General features: G+C 41.1%; 1 pseudogene; it reads right to left on the bottom strand.

Annotated features, from left to right (window-relative positions):
• LOC137035715 (NLR family CARD domain-containing protein 3-like) overlaps positions 1 to 13,872 on the bottom strand; it is a 40,020-nt pseudogene that overhangs the window by 16,113 nt on the left and 10,035 nt on the right.

Raw genomic sequence — 13,872 nt, forward strand, 5'->3', positions numbered from 1 at the left:
ACACACACACACACACACACACACACACACACACATAAAGATTTTAGATTTCTGAGGTCATTTCTGAATCTTCAATTAAAATTCATCAAATGGTAGTGAATAAATTATGTTGAATAAGGTGGAAATGTCCTAACAGCAGGAAAACACAAGTGTATACTTTACACTTGGGACAACCCTTGTTTTGTTTTTTACATTTAGCCCCTCGTGCCTGTGACAGCATTCAAATGAAGTTCAAAAAATGTGTTACTATTAATAAGCTGTAGCCTATGTTAAAATAATATTTTGTTTATTATTTGTATATAGCCTAAAAGCTTTGATTTTAATTCATTGTGTGAGGAGCAGAAGTCTTTCTCGTCGAGAAACGTGACGCATGTATAAATTCTCTTCCCCCTTCCTATCTGTCAACAATAATTTAAATCTATGCTTTAATTTTGCAGTTTAAATACACTTTACATCTCACATATACGGGGCATCATGTTTTATTAATATATTATATATATATTTTTAAATAACCAAACTTTAACAACATATGGGTAGATCCCTCGAGTGCAGCTGATGGCGCTTTGAAGTGACGCTAAAGGGAGTGAAGATATCATTTCACTTGATTCAATTCCTCCATCCTCGAGTCTTTTCCATGCGTTCTTCCCTCGCATCCTGAAGGGGTGGAGCTAAGACGCGAGAAAAGGAAGCAAGGAAAGGACACGAGGATGCACAAATAAGAATTGAGAAGCACTTCATGTCACCCTGTGGTTAAATTAACCTAGTCGGGAGGGACTCGGAGTGTGCGCCCGGAGAAGACAACTCACACAAAAGTGTACGAGAAAAAGAAGGGATGAGGTGACATCTGTAGGGACAGTGGGACAAGTTCTAAATCAACGCTAAATTATGGTAAGATAAAAGGTCTAAGTGTTACGTTACACAGGAGGTCGGAGACACAGGTAAAGGTTATGATGTTTATTGAGACAACCAGAGCAGTAACTGGTAAGTACTTAGATGAGGTTTTCCAGACAGTAGATATATCAAGACAGTAATACTTGACTTGATCTTCACACCAGGTTTGATGAAGACAGAGAGATGAGGACCCAGCCAGAGGATATATCAAGACAGGAACACTGAACTTGATCTTCACACCAGATTCAACGATTACCAGGAGACAGGGAACAGCGACTGCACACAGACACTCACGAAGGACTGGAGAACATGGAGGATTCTGGAGACACACTGAAGACAGGTAAGGAGTCCGTAAGGCAAGCATTCAGGTAAGTATGCATTAACGAGACCGGACAATGACTGAGTGACTGTGAGCGTTTTAAATAGCGCTGCTGATTGGGCTGGTGATGAGTGTCAGGTGCATGTGATCAGTACTCTGCCTCTTTGAGCTGGTCTGTTAGGGTGTCTGGCATGGAAGTCCTGCAGAAGGCTTGGGTCCAGGATGTCAACTCTAGGTACCCATGATCTCTCTTCAGGACCATATCCTTCCCAGTCGACAAGGTACTCTTGATGGCCACCACGACGACAGGAGTCCAGAACTTCCTTGATTAGATACGCTGCTCCATCCTCCACAATGATAGGAGGAGGGGGTTCTTCTGCATCACCAGGCTCTGTGGAGGGAAGAACAGATGGGTGATAAGACTTTAACAGGGACACATGGAATGTGGGGTGAATTCTGACCTCAGGAGGAAGTTGTAGCTGGTATGTGACAGGGTTGATTTGTTTGATGATGGTGTAGGGGCCAATGAATCTGGGACTCAGCTTCTTGCAAGGTAAGCACATCCGTATGTCTCTAGTGGATAACCAGACCTTGTCTCCAGGCTGATATACAGGTGCTTGAGACTGCTGAAGATCTGCTGTAAGCCTGCGTCTCCTGAGGGCTTGCTGGAGTTGAAGATGCGCTGAGTCCCAGACCCTCTCGCTCTCCCGGAACCAATGATCCACTGCCGGGACATCTGATGGTTCCCCATCCCAGCCGAGCACGCACTGGAAAGGGGCGAGTCCAGTGGTGGATTGACGGAGTGAGTTCTGGGTGTACTCGGCCCAACCCAGGAACTGGTTCCAGGAGTTCTGGTGGCCGTGACAGAAGGTACGCAGGAAACGGCCAATCTCCTGTATCTTCCTCTCCGTCTGCCCGTTCGTCTGAGGATGGTATCCAGACGAGAGGCTAATGGTCACATCTAGGAGTTTGAAGAATGCCTTCCAGACGTGAGAGGTGAAGTGTGGGCCACGGTCAGATACTATATCCTCTGGTAATCCGAAGTATCTGAAAACGTGGTTGAACAGGAGTTCCGCCGTGACTAGAGCTGTGGGAAGTCCTGGGAGTGGAACCAGACGACAGGACTTGGAGAATCTGTCCACTACAACCATGATGCAGGTATGTCCATCTGATGCTGGGAGATCCGTGACGAAATCCACTCCTAGATGTGACCACGGGCGAGTTGGAACGGGCAGAGGTTGTAGTTTCCCGGAGGGAAGATGACGAGGGCTTTTGGACATGGCACATTCCCTGCACCCCTTGATGTACATCCTGACGTCACTTGCCATGTTGGGCCACCAGAAGCACTGTTTAAGCAGCAAGAGGGTTTCATTGACCCCTGGGTGGCCAGTGCCCAACGACGCGTGTGAGGAGTGGATGAGTGGAATGCGTCATGTCCGAAGGGATGTATTGTAAACCTGGCAGGCAACCCGGCGGAGGGTTGGTGGAGGCATTGGACTCGGGTAATGTTTCCTCTGACCAGGTTATGGGACTGACGATGAGCTTCTCCGAGATAATGGACTCTGGTTCTTCGGAGCTTTCCTCGGGACTGTGAATACGAGATAGAGCATCAGCTTTGACATTCTTGAGACCTGGACGATAGGAAATGGTGAAATTGAAGCGAGTGAAGAATAATGCCCATCTTGCTTGACGTGGATTCAACCTTTTTGCTTCTCATAGGTACTCCAGGTTTTTGTGATCAGTCAGAACCAGAAATGGGTGTCGAGCTCCTTCGAGCCAAATGCCTCCACTCTTCCAGGGCGAGCATGATGGCAAGTAACTCCCTGTTCCCAATGTCATAGTTCCTCTCCGCCGGGTTGAGTTTACGGGAGAAGAAGGCACATGGATGGAGTCTACTCGGTTTCCCCTGCTGCTGGGAAAGGACTGCTCCCACTCCTGTGGTGGACGCATCAACTTCAACCACGAAGGGGAGTTCTGGATCTGGATGGACAAGGAGGGGAGCAGTCGTAAAGGTGGTCTTGAGGTCTCCAAAGGCCTTATCCATTGCTGGGGTCCAGGACAGAGACTTGGGCTTGTCACGGAGCAGGTTGGTGAGTGGAGAGGTGATGGAGCTGTAGTTATGAATGAATCTTCGGTAGAAATTTGCAAAGCCGAAGAATCTTTGGAGTTCTTTGATGGTGGTGGGAAGTAGCCAATCCTTGATGGCGGAAACCTTCCTCTCATCCATGCGGACGCCACTGTGATCAATGATGTAACCTAGGAACTGCGCTGAGGGCTGGTGAAACGAACACTTTTCGGCTTTCAGGAACAGGTGGAAAGCCCTCAGGCATTGGAGGACCTCCGCAACGTGATGGCGATGTTCGGCCAGGCTCCGGGAGTAGATGAGGATGTCATCGATGTAAACTATCACAAACTTGTATAGGAACTCCCGGAGCACCTCATGCATGAAATCCTGGAATACGGAGGGGGCGTTGACAAGTCCATACGGCATGACCAGATATTCGTAGTGGCCAGTAGGTGTCACAGAGACGGTCTTCCATTCGTCTCCCTCAAGTATCCAGATGAGGTTGTACGCGCTGCGGAGTTCCAACTTGGTGAACACAGTGGTGCCGCGGAGATGTTCCAGCGCAGATGGGACGAGAGGAAGTGGATATCTGAATTTAACTGTTATTTTATTAAGTGATCTGTAATCAATGCAAGGCCACAAGCCTCCATCCTTCTTGGCCACAAAGAAGAAACTTGAAGCAGCAGGGGAAGTAGACGGTCGGATGTAGCCTTGTGATAACGCCTCAATGATGTATTCCTCCATGGCCTTCTCCTCCGGAATGGACAAGGAATAGATCTTTCCTCTGGGCACTGGCTCACCGGGGATGAGGTCTATGGCGCAGTCCCACGGCCGATGTGGAGGCAGTTTGGAGGCCTTCTTAGGACAGAAAACGTCACTGAAGTGGGAATAACAGTCAGGTATGTCGATGGATCTTTTCTCCAAAGGACTCTCTATGGATGTAACACAGACATGGATCTTCTTGGAACTAGGAGTCTTAGAGACTTTACTTGGAACTTGACTTGGAACTTGTAATACCGGGAAACAATCAGGAAAACATTTGCTACCCCACTTCAGGACGTCTCCTGTCCGCCACGAGATGTTGGGATCGTGCTGCTCCAACCACGGGCGCCCTAGAATCACGTCAGATGTTGAGTCCTCCAGAACCAGCAGATGTATGTCCTCATGGTGCAGAACGACCCACCATACGACGAACTTGACGGAGGGGACGACCAGTTACGGCGTGGATCTGGAATATCTTGGGCGAACTGACAGTCTTGAGGTTGTACTGGTGACAGAGGGCTCATGAAATTTCCAGCTGACCCAGAGTCGACATTGACTGGAATACAAACATCAGCAGCAGTAAGGTAGGCAATAATGGTGAGTGGATTTTGATGGTTTAATGCAGGAAGGATGACACTCAACATGGATCGTGTTGGACGAGTGGGGCATTCAGCTCTGATATGCCCTGGGAGACCACAATATAAACAAAGACCCTGGGTCAGCCTCCTCTGTCGCTCAGCTGGTGACAGACGTGATCTGTCGATCTGCATCTCAAAGCTGGATGGTTCTGGGGAGCTGACGGATTTGGGCTGGCGGAGGAATGTAGGAAAAATTTGCTGGTGTGTACGGGTGGCGAATCTGATGGAGAGTTGGATGAACTTCTCGAGGCCGATGGAATCCTAGTATGCAGCGAGATGCAACCGCACACGTGGATCCAGACCCTGACCCTTTCGCTTTATCGTCAGGGTACAAGTGCGTTTGCATCTCCAAAACCAGCGAACATTGCAGGATGAATCCGTTGCAATCCTCCGCCGAGCCAGAGAAGGGCGCCGGTCGGGCCATGGGACTGGCTAACACAGATGGCGAAGAAGCGGTGGTGCGGAATGCGGAAGTGCTCGCTGATGATGCTGGCGTGGATGTGCTGGTGAGAGTGCGACGAAGCGCACTTGCCAAATCCTGGAATGGATCAGGACTGCTCATCGTGGTTGCTCGATGGTGTTGGTCCGGTCTTCTGTTACGTAACACAGGAGGTCGGAGACACAGGTAAAGGTTATGATGTTTATTGAGACAACCAGAGCAGTAACTGGTAAGTATTTAGATGAGGTTTTTCAGACAGTAGATATATCAAGACAGTAATACTTGACTTGATCTTCACACCAGGTTTGATGAAGACAGAGAGATGAGGACCCAGCCAGAGGATATATCAAGACAGGAACACTGAACTTGATCTTCACACCAGATTCAACGATTACCAGGAGACAGGGAACAGCGACTGCACACAGACACTCACAAAGGACTGGAGAACATGGAGGATCCTGGAGGATCCTGGAGACACACTGAAGACAGGTAAGGAGTCCGTAAGGCAAGCATTCAGGTAAGTATGCATTAACGAGACCGGACAATGACTGAGTGACTGTGAGCGTCTTAAATAGTGCTGCTGATTGGGCTGGTGATGAGTGTCAGGTAGGGATGGGTATCGTTAAGGTTTTAACGATATTACTACTCTTACCGATACTGCTTATCGATCCGGTACTTTAACGGTATTCTTATCGGTACTTTTTGTTTATATACATATATATATATATATATATATATATATATATATATATAAGAGCTGAATTAACATTGCTTTATATTATATAGTATCCGGCATTTTTGGTGTTTTATGTAAGATACAGTAAGAACATGAACAAAGAAAGTAAAACAAACTGACAAATACAATAAAACAAAGATACAAATGAAATAAAGTGCTTTCATTTGTTCATGTGTTCAGGTAATATAGACCTAGCCTATAAAAGAAATCTAAGTAAAGTAACCAAATGTAAAATAACACTGCATGGTTTTCACAGTATAAATTAATAGATTAATGCTTATTAAGGATAACTATATGCAGAAGAAGCGCTGAGTGATTTTCTCTTTGCATTTTGTTGTTTGATTAGCATTGATGGCACAATCATCAGAATGTGACTGCTGTCACTTTAAGACAATAGATATTAACACACATCAGATTTTCTCCCAGCTTTTCATTTACACTTACGATATAAACTGCGTTTAAGTAGCTAAACACGCTCCAATCCGGTCATTTTAACATATTTGTGTGTGTATTTGATCGTTTTGACGTGCACCTGAAGCCCAAAGTGTAATTTGTTTGTCTATTAGAGACCCGTTTTGAAGCGCGCGCCGCACACACAATTCAGCCTGAGGAACAGCGTCTCTTGCGCGGATTATTGTGCTTTCAGCGTTTTAAAACGTTGATAATAATTATCAAACATTTACTGCAATTTAGCAACAGTAAAGACAACAATCACCTATTGTGCTGATTCTGACGTTAAGTTTGGGTTTAGGGAGAAATGAACGCGCGCAGCTGTGAATAGAATAAAGGGGTGGTAGACGAACCGTGGATAGTTTTTAATAGTTTTACCTCAGAAATCTTCTTTCTGATGATACTTGGAAGCCAAAATCGAAATCAAAAATAAAATAAGCATAATATCACAGACCTAAAGTGTAAGCAGACGTTTAGTTGTTTAGTTCTCTCCTCCATCGTCACCATTAAACAGGGATTTCATGTGAGCGGCTGCGCGCGCTGTAACTGCGTGAGCGCGATCTCTCTTCTGGATTCCGAAAGCAAAAATGCACCATAGACAAATGTCCTAATATTATTGCATACAGACACAGCTGGCGACTCTGGCGAGATAGTATTCGCAAGATAATGTCTATATAGCAATAATAAATGTACGTGTATTTTTTTCATAATTTCTCCAGTACCGATAGCAGAACCGTTAAAGTCAGAGCTTATCGATACACCGGTCTTTCAAAATTTAGCCCCGGGGTCAATTTAATACCGGGTTTCGGTACCCATCCCTAGTGTCAGGTGCATGTGATCAGTACTCTGGTGAGGGAGTGCGACGTGATTGGCTGGGTGCAGAGCCTGGTGTGTCTGTGACACTAAGCCACCGGAGGCCGATTTAAGTAATGTAAATAAATAAAAAGGAAGAGGGAAAACATGCAAAAGATAAAGGCATGTATGCAGCTATTACTCATATCATAATAATAGTAGGCAAATAATGAATCACTTATGTTATGTTGCTTGCTATGCTATTACACATTGGGCAACAATATTCATTTTTCTTCATTCATCTTACATAACCAGACAGTAAAATATGATTTTGTAACATAATGTAACTTTTTATAAACAAACGTAATATTGCTCACTTTAATATTTTACTGTAAAGTTGTGCAGTTTTGGAGGATTTTTTTTTTTTGTTATTTATTTGCCTCAATTTGTAATAATTTAAGTATATAAATTCATATAAAATAGCAAACTTTTATGTTAAATCCACTTTAAAAAAAGATACACATTTCTTAATTTAATTCATAATAGACATGAAAATGTGCCTGGGTTTAGTGGACAATTGCTGCCATCTACTGGAAAGCAAAAACTTAAAAAAAAAAATCAAATAAAATAACATGAATTTTTTTAACTACAGCCACTAGATGGCTGGAGAAATAATCAATGGTTCACATTATAAAATCATAACAATAAAAATGACTATATCAAATTTTAGCATTTTTTGTACTATAGTTTTTTTTTTTTTTTTGTGGGGGTATTTGAAGATATTTTTTAAAAATACAATTAATTACAAGGTTGTAGAGAACAGTGCTAAGGCATGAAACTCCAGGGCTGAAAATGAGTCCCAATCCGGCCCTGAACGTGAACATGAGGCGAGATTGTGTCGGGTCGGTGCAGCTCAACTTGCAAGTGTTGTTTTCTAGCATAGACGTGCCAGAGGGGGTTAGTGCTCGCCTCAAACATACCACTACAAGTCAATTAACCATCATAAGGACTTAGAAAACTATTTATGAAGGTAAAAAAGTTACTTAGTTCTGCTTTAATTAAAAATAAATAGTATTATAGGCCTATCCATTTCTGATAATTCCAGGTTGCTATGGTCACACAGGTTGTTTACACGTTTAAAAATTATCTTGTGGCCACCACATATTATCATGTTCCCACGAGTTTTTATGTCGTGGCCACGACAAAACTAAGTGAACCGAACATGTCACCATAGAGGACAATTGACGAACTCAAACACAACTATTAAAAAATGTTAAAAAGGAACTTTTTGAAATTGAAGATCAAGGTAAATTGTATTAATTTGTCTTCTGGGAAACATGTAAGTATCTTCTGGTGCTTCTGAAGGGCAGTACTAAATGAAAAAAATATATACAGTGGGTACGGAAAGTATTCAGACCTCCTTAAATTTTTCACTCTTTGTTATATTGCAGCCATTTGCTAAAATCCTTTAAGTTCATTTTTTTCCTCATTAATGTACACACAACACCCCATATTGACAGAAAAACACAGAATTGTTGACATTTTTGCAGATTTATTAAAAAAGAAAAACTGAAATATCACATGGTCCTAAGTATTCAGACCCTTTGCTCAGTATTTAGTAGAAGCACCCTTTTGATCTAATACAGCCATGAGTCTTTTTGGGAAAGATGCAACAAGTTTTTCACACCTGGAGTTGGGGATCCTCTGCCATTCCTCCTTGCAGATCCTCTCCAGTTCTGTCAGGCTGGATGGTAAATGTTGGTGGACAGCCATTTTTAGGTCTCTCCAGAGATGCTCAATTGGGTTTAAGTCAGGGCTCTGGCTGGGCCATTCAAGAACAGTCACGGAGTTGTTGTGAAGCCACTCCTCACCATCTTGGCAAACTCCATGCAGGCTTTCATGTGTCTTGCACTGAGGAGAGGCTTCTGTCGGGCCACTCTGCCATAAAGCCCCAACTGGTGGAGGGCTGCAGTGATGGTTTCTTTCTCCCATCTTTTGACTGCATCTCTGGAGCTCAGCCACAGTGATCTTTGGGTTCTTCTTTACCTCTCTCACCAAGGCTCTTCTCCCCCGATAGCTCAGTTTGGCCGGACGGCCAGCTCTAGGAAGGGTTCTGGTCGTCCCAAACGTCTTCCATTTAAGGATTATGGAGGCCACTGTGCTCTTAGGAACCTTAAGTGCAGCAGAATTTTTTTTGTAACCTTGGCCAGATCTGTGCCTTGCCACAATTCTGTCTCTGAGCTCTTCAGGCAGTTCCTTTGACCTCATGATTCTCATTTGTTCTGACATGCACTGTGAGCTGTAAGGTCTTATATAGACAAGTATGTGGCTTTCCTAATCAAGTCCAATCAGTATAATCAAACACATCTGGACTCAAATGAAGGTGTAGAACCATCTCAAGGATGATCAGAAGAAATGGACAGCACCCGAGTTAAATATATGAGTGTCACAGCAAAGGGTCTGAATACTCAGGACCATGTGATATTTCAGTTTTTCTTTTTTAATAAATCTGCAAAAATGTCAACAATTCTGTGTTTTTCTCTCAATATGGGGTGCTGTGTGTACATTCATGAGAAAAAAATGAACTTAAATGATTTTAGCAAATGGCTGCAATATAACAACGAGTGAAAAATTTAAGGAGGTCTGAATACTTTCCATACCCACTGTATTTTAAACTAAATAAGAAAAATTTCCACACATCTTCATCCTGTTCAAAAATTTCCACCCCCGGCTATTATATTTTATGTAAAATATTTTATTCAGGACAGTATTAAATAAAAATAACATGCATTTTACATGTTAAAATAATAAACATTTTGCAGATTAGAAGTAAGTAAACTTATGATTTCAGCTGTATACATAGGCTAAATAAAAGCGACATGAATACTAATTATTAATGCAACTTTTGGTGCTGCATGGTTTTATGCAGTGCTTTGTAGTCAGTTAAAGGGTCATGACATGAGAAATCAAATTTTCCTTGATCTTTTGACATATAAAAGGTCTTTGTACCATAAAATGGTACATTTAATTTTCGACAACAAATATTTTAGCAAATGTACATTTTAGTCAGAATTATTGAGCTCTGTCTGATTGGCGTCAAAGTGTGTTAAGTGGAGAACTGCAAGAACCTTTTTTTTTCCTTTTGCAGAACTCCACTCCTGACAACAAGATGGAAATATCTGCATAACTTTCTATCATTTACAGATGGAGAATATACCTGTGAAATGTAAGATATGCAGTATGCACTGAGGAAAACACCACATCACAAACACATTAAACAGCACAAGTACCTATCTGTCAGAGCATCTAATGGGGCAACACTACACATGTTAACCAGTGTTGGGGAAAGTTACTTATAAAAGTAATGCATTACAATATTGCGTTACTCCCTAAAAAAGTAACTAATTGCGTTACTTTTTATGAAAAGTAATGCGTTACATTACTTTTGCGTTACTTTTTCTCACCGGGGCTGGGCTCGCTTGTTTGTGTATTTAATAACAACAAAAAAGTTCTATTTTTGGCAAAAATGCCCTTTCACACCAAAAGTGAAATGAATAAGCCTCAGGCTGAGGGAAATGCATATTTACTCCTGTACAGTAGAGGGTGCAGCTCAAACAAACCTTTCAGATGTGCTGCCATTCTGGATTAAAGAAGAATAGGATACAGGAGAAGGAAGTTCTAGTTCTTTTTCTAAATCTAATCTAAAGTATTTTTTGCTTATTAGTATGGTTGAATTTGGTATATTGAAGGTCAGCAGCAAAGACATTGGTTAATAATTGAGATTAAATACATAAAGTATATTTGTGTAATTTAATATAGTTTATTATTACAGGTTTGCAAAAATTCTGAGATTGCATTTCACTGTTTTTATTCATTTTGAGGAATACTGAATGTTTTTGTGCAAGTGAGATGAGAAAATGCATGTTCACATTTAGTCTAAAACTGCAATAACCATCATGCTTACACAGCGTACACAACACCCTCTGCACTTTATTTCTCTCAATATGGGGACAGGAGATCTGTCAGTCAATAAAAGTGAAAAAGTAACTTGTGTTACTTATTTGAAAAAGTAACTTAGATATTTTGTTGTAAATTGAAAAAGTAATGCGTTACTTACTAGTTACTTGAAAAAGTAATCTGATTACGTAACTCAAGTTACTTGTAATGCGTTACCCCCAACCCTGATGTTAACTATATTTTAAAGCCCTTAATATAATGTATCATGTTTAAGACAAACTGGATTTGTTACTTTCCATGCAGCAGCTCACTCTGTGTCCTCCACTATTTTTAACATGTGCTCGTATCAAATTGATATAAATGGTATTGCTTCATTCCATATCGTATATAAAAAATATATCAATATATCATACAAACACAATATACTGCCCAGCCATATTAGTATCCTTTCAATGTTTAAGGGTATTCAACGCAGGTCAACACATTGAATCAATGCCTTCTATGAAGTGAAGCTTCATCTTACCCTGGTGACACATTGCTCATCGGTTGAGCTTTGTATAAAGTGGCCACATAATTGCATATACTATTTCATTTGAACTTCTTACGAAAACTTTCCACCTAATTCACAACATGTGTGTACACACAGAAATTTGTTCTATTGTTCTAAGCTGTTCTATATGCTCTATCCAAGAGTGCAAAACAAGTTCAAATGCAATAGACACCTTTTATACAGACATTACAGACCTCTGATTAACCAGCTGTACATACATGTATCCAGGGTTGGGGAGTAACGAAATACATGTAACGACGTTACGTATTTAAAATACTAAATTTGAGTAACTGTATTTCATTACAGTTACATTTTAAATAGATGGTAATCAAATTACAGTTACATTCAAAATGTATTTTAGATTACCAAAGGGATTACTTTGAATTTTTATGTCATTTATTTCATTTAATAGGCTATTAACGTAAGCTATTTGAGGATTTTTAACCAACGAGCCAATTGTTGATGATTCTCCGACTCTGTCTGTTTAAAAAAAAACACACAAAAAAAACGCGCACAGTCTGTTCAGATATCAGCAACCTGCAGAGTGCAGACATGAGATCACACGTAACAAATGGATGGGAAAACAGGGTATAACGCATTTCTCTAGTAGAAATTCAAATACAGTTTTACTTATAAACATGAAAAAGGACGTACAGTAACATCATAGTGCAATGCAAGCTGTGTCTACTTGCAACAAAACTTCTATCGGCTTCAAAGGATTCAACATCTAATCTGAAAAAGCATCTTGAGGTAGGCCTAAGCTGTTCTTGGTCTTTGAAAATGTTATTTTCCTTATTTACTCCTTATTTTCCTATTTATTCGTACGTTGAGCTTTGTATGGTTATCATTACGTTTAATATTTATAAGAATTTATTAGGTCTTTAAAAATAACACGAAATCCTCATAGAATTAACATCCACTTAATCATGCGTTGAATAATGTTTTATAAAACCAATTTCTTGGTGTACTTTACAGACAAACTTTAAATCTTAATAATTCATTCCAAATGTTTAGGTATATATGGCGCGTACACGAGTTCATGATCAAAAATAGAAATGCAGTAACCTAATGTTTAGTCCACTGCTCATAAATCCAAAGGCTCTTTAGTTTTATTTTGATCTTTATTCCGGGCTAGCAAACAAACAGCTTTGTAATAATTTCCCAAAATTTCAGGAAATATTTACTGACAGGCTTAGTAAATATTTCCTGAAATTTTGGGAAATTATTACAAAGCTGTTTGTTTGCTAGCCCGGGGACGTTAACACAGGCACACGCTGAATACGGACACAAAGAGGAGAACAGACGCGCCCGCAGAGAAAATACTGCACCATGCACAAGCTCACTGTTCGCAAAATAAAGGAAGAATAATACAAATATTAAATTGGGGTTGATATGACTGTATCTCTGAAGGGAACTGTCTTAAGAAAGGTTTTGATGGCTTTTCCTCTTATCTCCAGCGCAACTGTGGCCGGTTGCATAAACTTAGCCTCTGTGTTAAGACTGTGACTTAAAGCAGAACTAAGTAACTTTTTTTACCTTCATAAATAGTTTTCTAAGTCCTTACGATGGTTAATTGACTTGTGGTGTGTTTGAGGCGAGCACTAACCCCCTCTGGCACGTCTACGCCAGAATACAGCACTTGCAACTTGAGCTGCACCGACCCGAAACAATCTCGCCTCATGTTCACGTTCACGCGAGAGTGACAAAATGCTTTACGGTAATTCAAAAACAATGTATATAATATATTATGACTTTATTAGACAATTTCGGAAATTACCCACCTCCATCGAGTGTACTGTATTTGCAAATTACCCACCTCCTCTTTCTTGTACTATATTTGCAAAACTACTGCGCTGGTGAGCGTTGTAGTCGTTGTAGTCCAGAGCTGCGCTTGAAGTATTTACGACAGTGTGATTCACTGAAGGAAACTGTAGGGGGAGCTTCGCAAATCTTACTTAGTTCTGCTTTAAGATCTAGTTTGACCAACTAGCAGTTAGTTAGGGCTAATCAGTCTTACTTTTCTGATTCAAATTTACGGTTAGGCTGATCTACCTTTTTATGTACAGTAACTGACTTTACAAAGTTAGTACCAGCCTTGAAGAAAAAAATAGATGACTTTAGTTTTAAGACTAGTCTAAGCAGTTTATGCAACTGGCCACTGCTTTGTGTATAGTGGTAACCATGGAAACGCTATATCGCTGGTGCTCCATAAGCGCCACCTGCTGTCAGAGAGTGAATTTACATTTCATGCAGGTGTCTTATGTAGCACAATT

Source organism: Chanodichthys erythropterus, chromosome 14, assembly GCF_024489055.1.
Source record: "Chanodichthys erythropterus isolate Z2021 chromosome 14, ASM2448905v1, whole genome shotgun sequence".
Taxonomy (NCBI): domain Eukaryota; kingdom Metazoa; phylum Chordata; class Actinopteri; order Cypriniformes; family Xenocyprididae; genus Chanodichthys; species Chanodichthys erythropterus.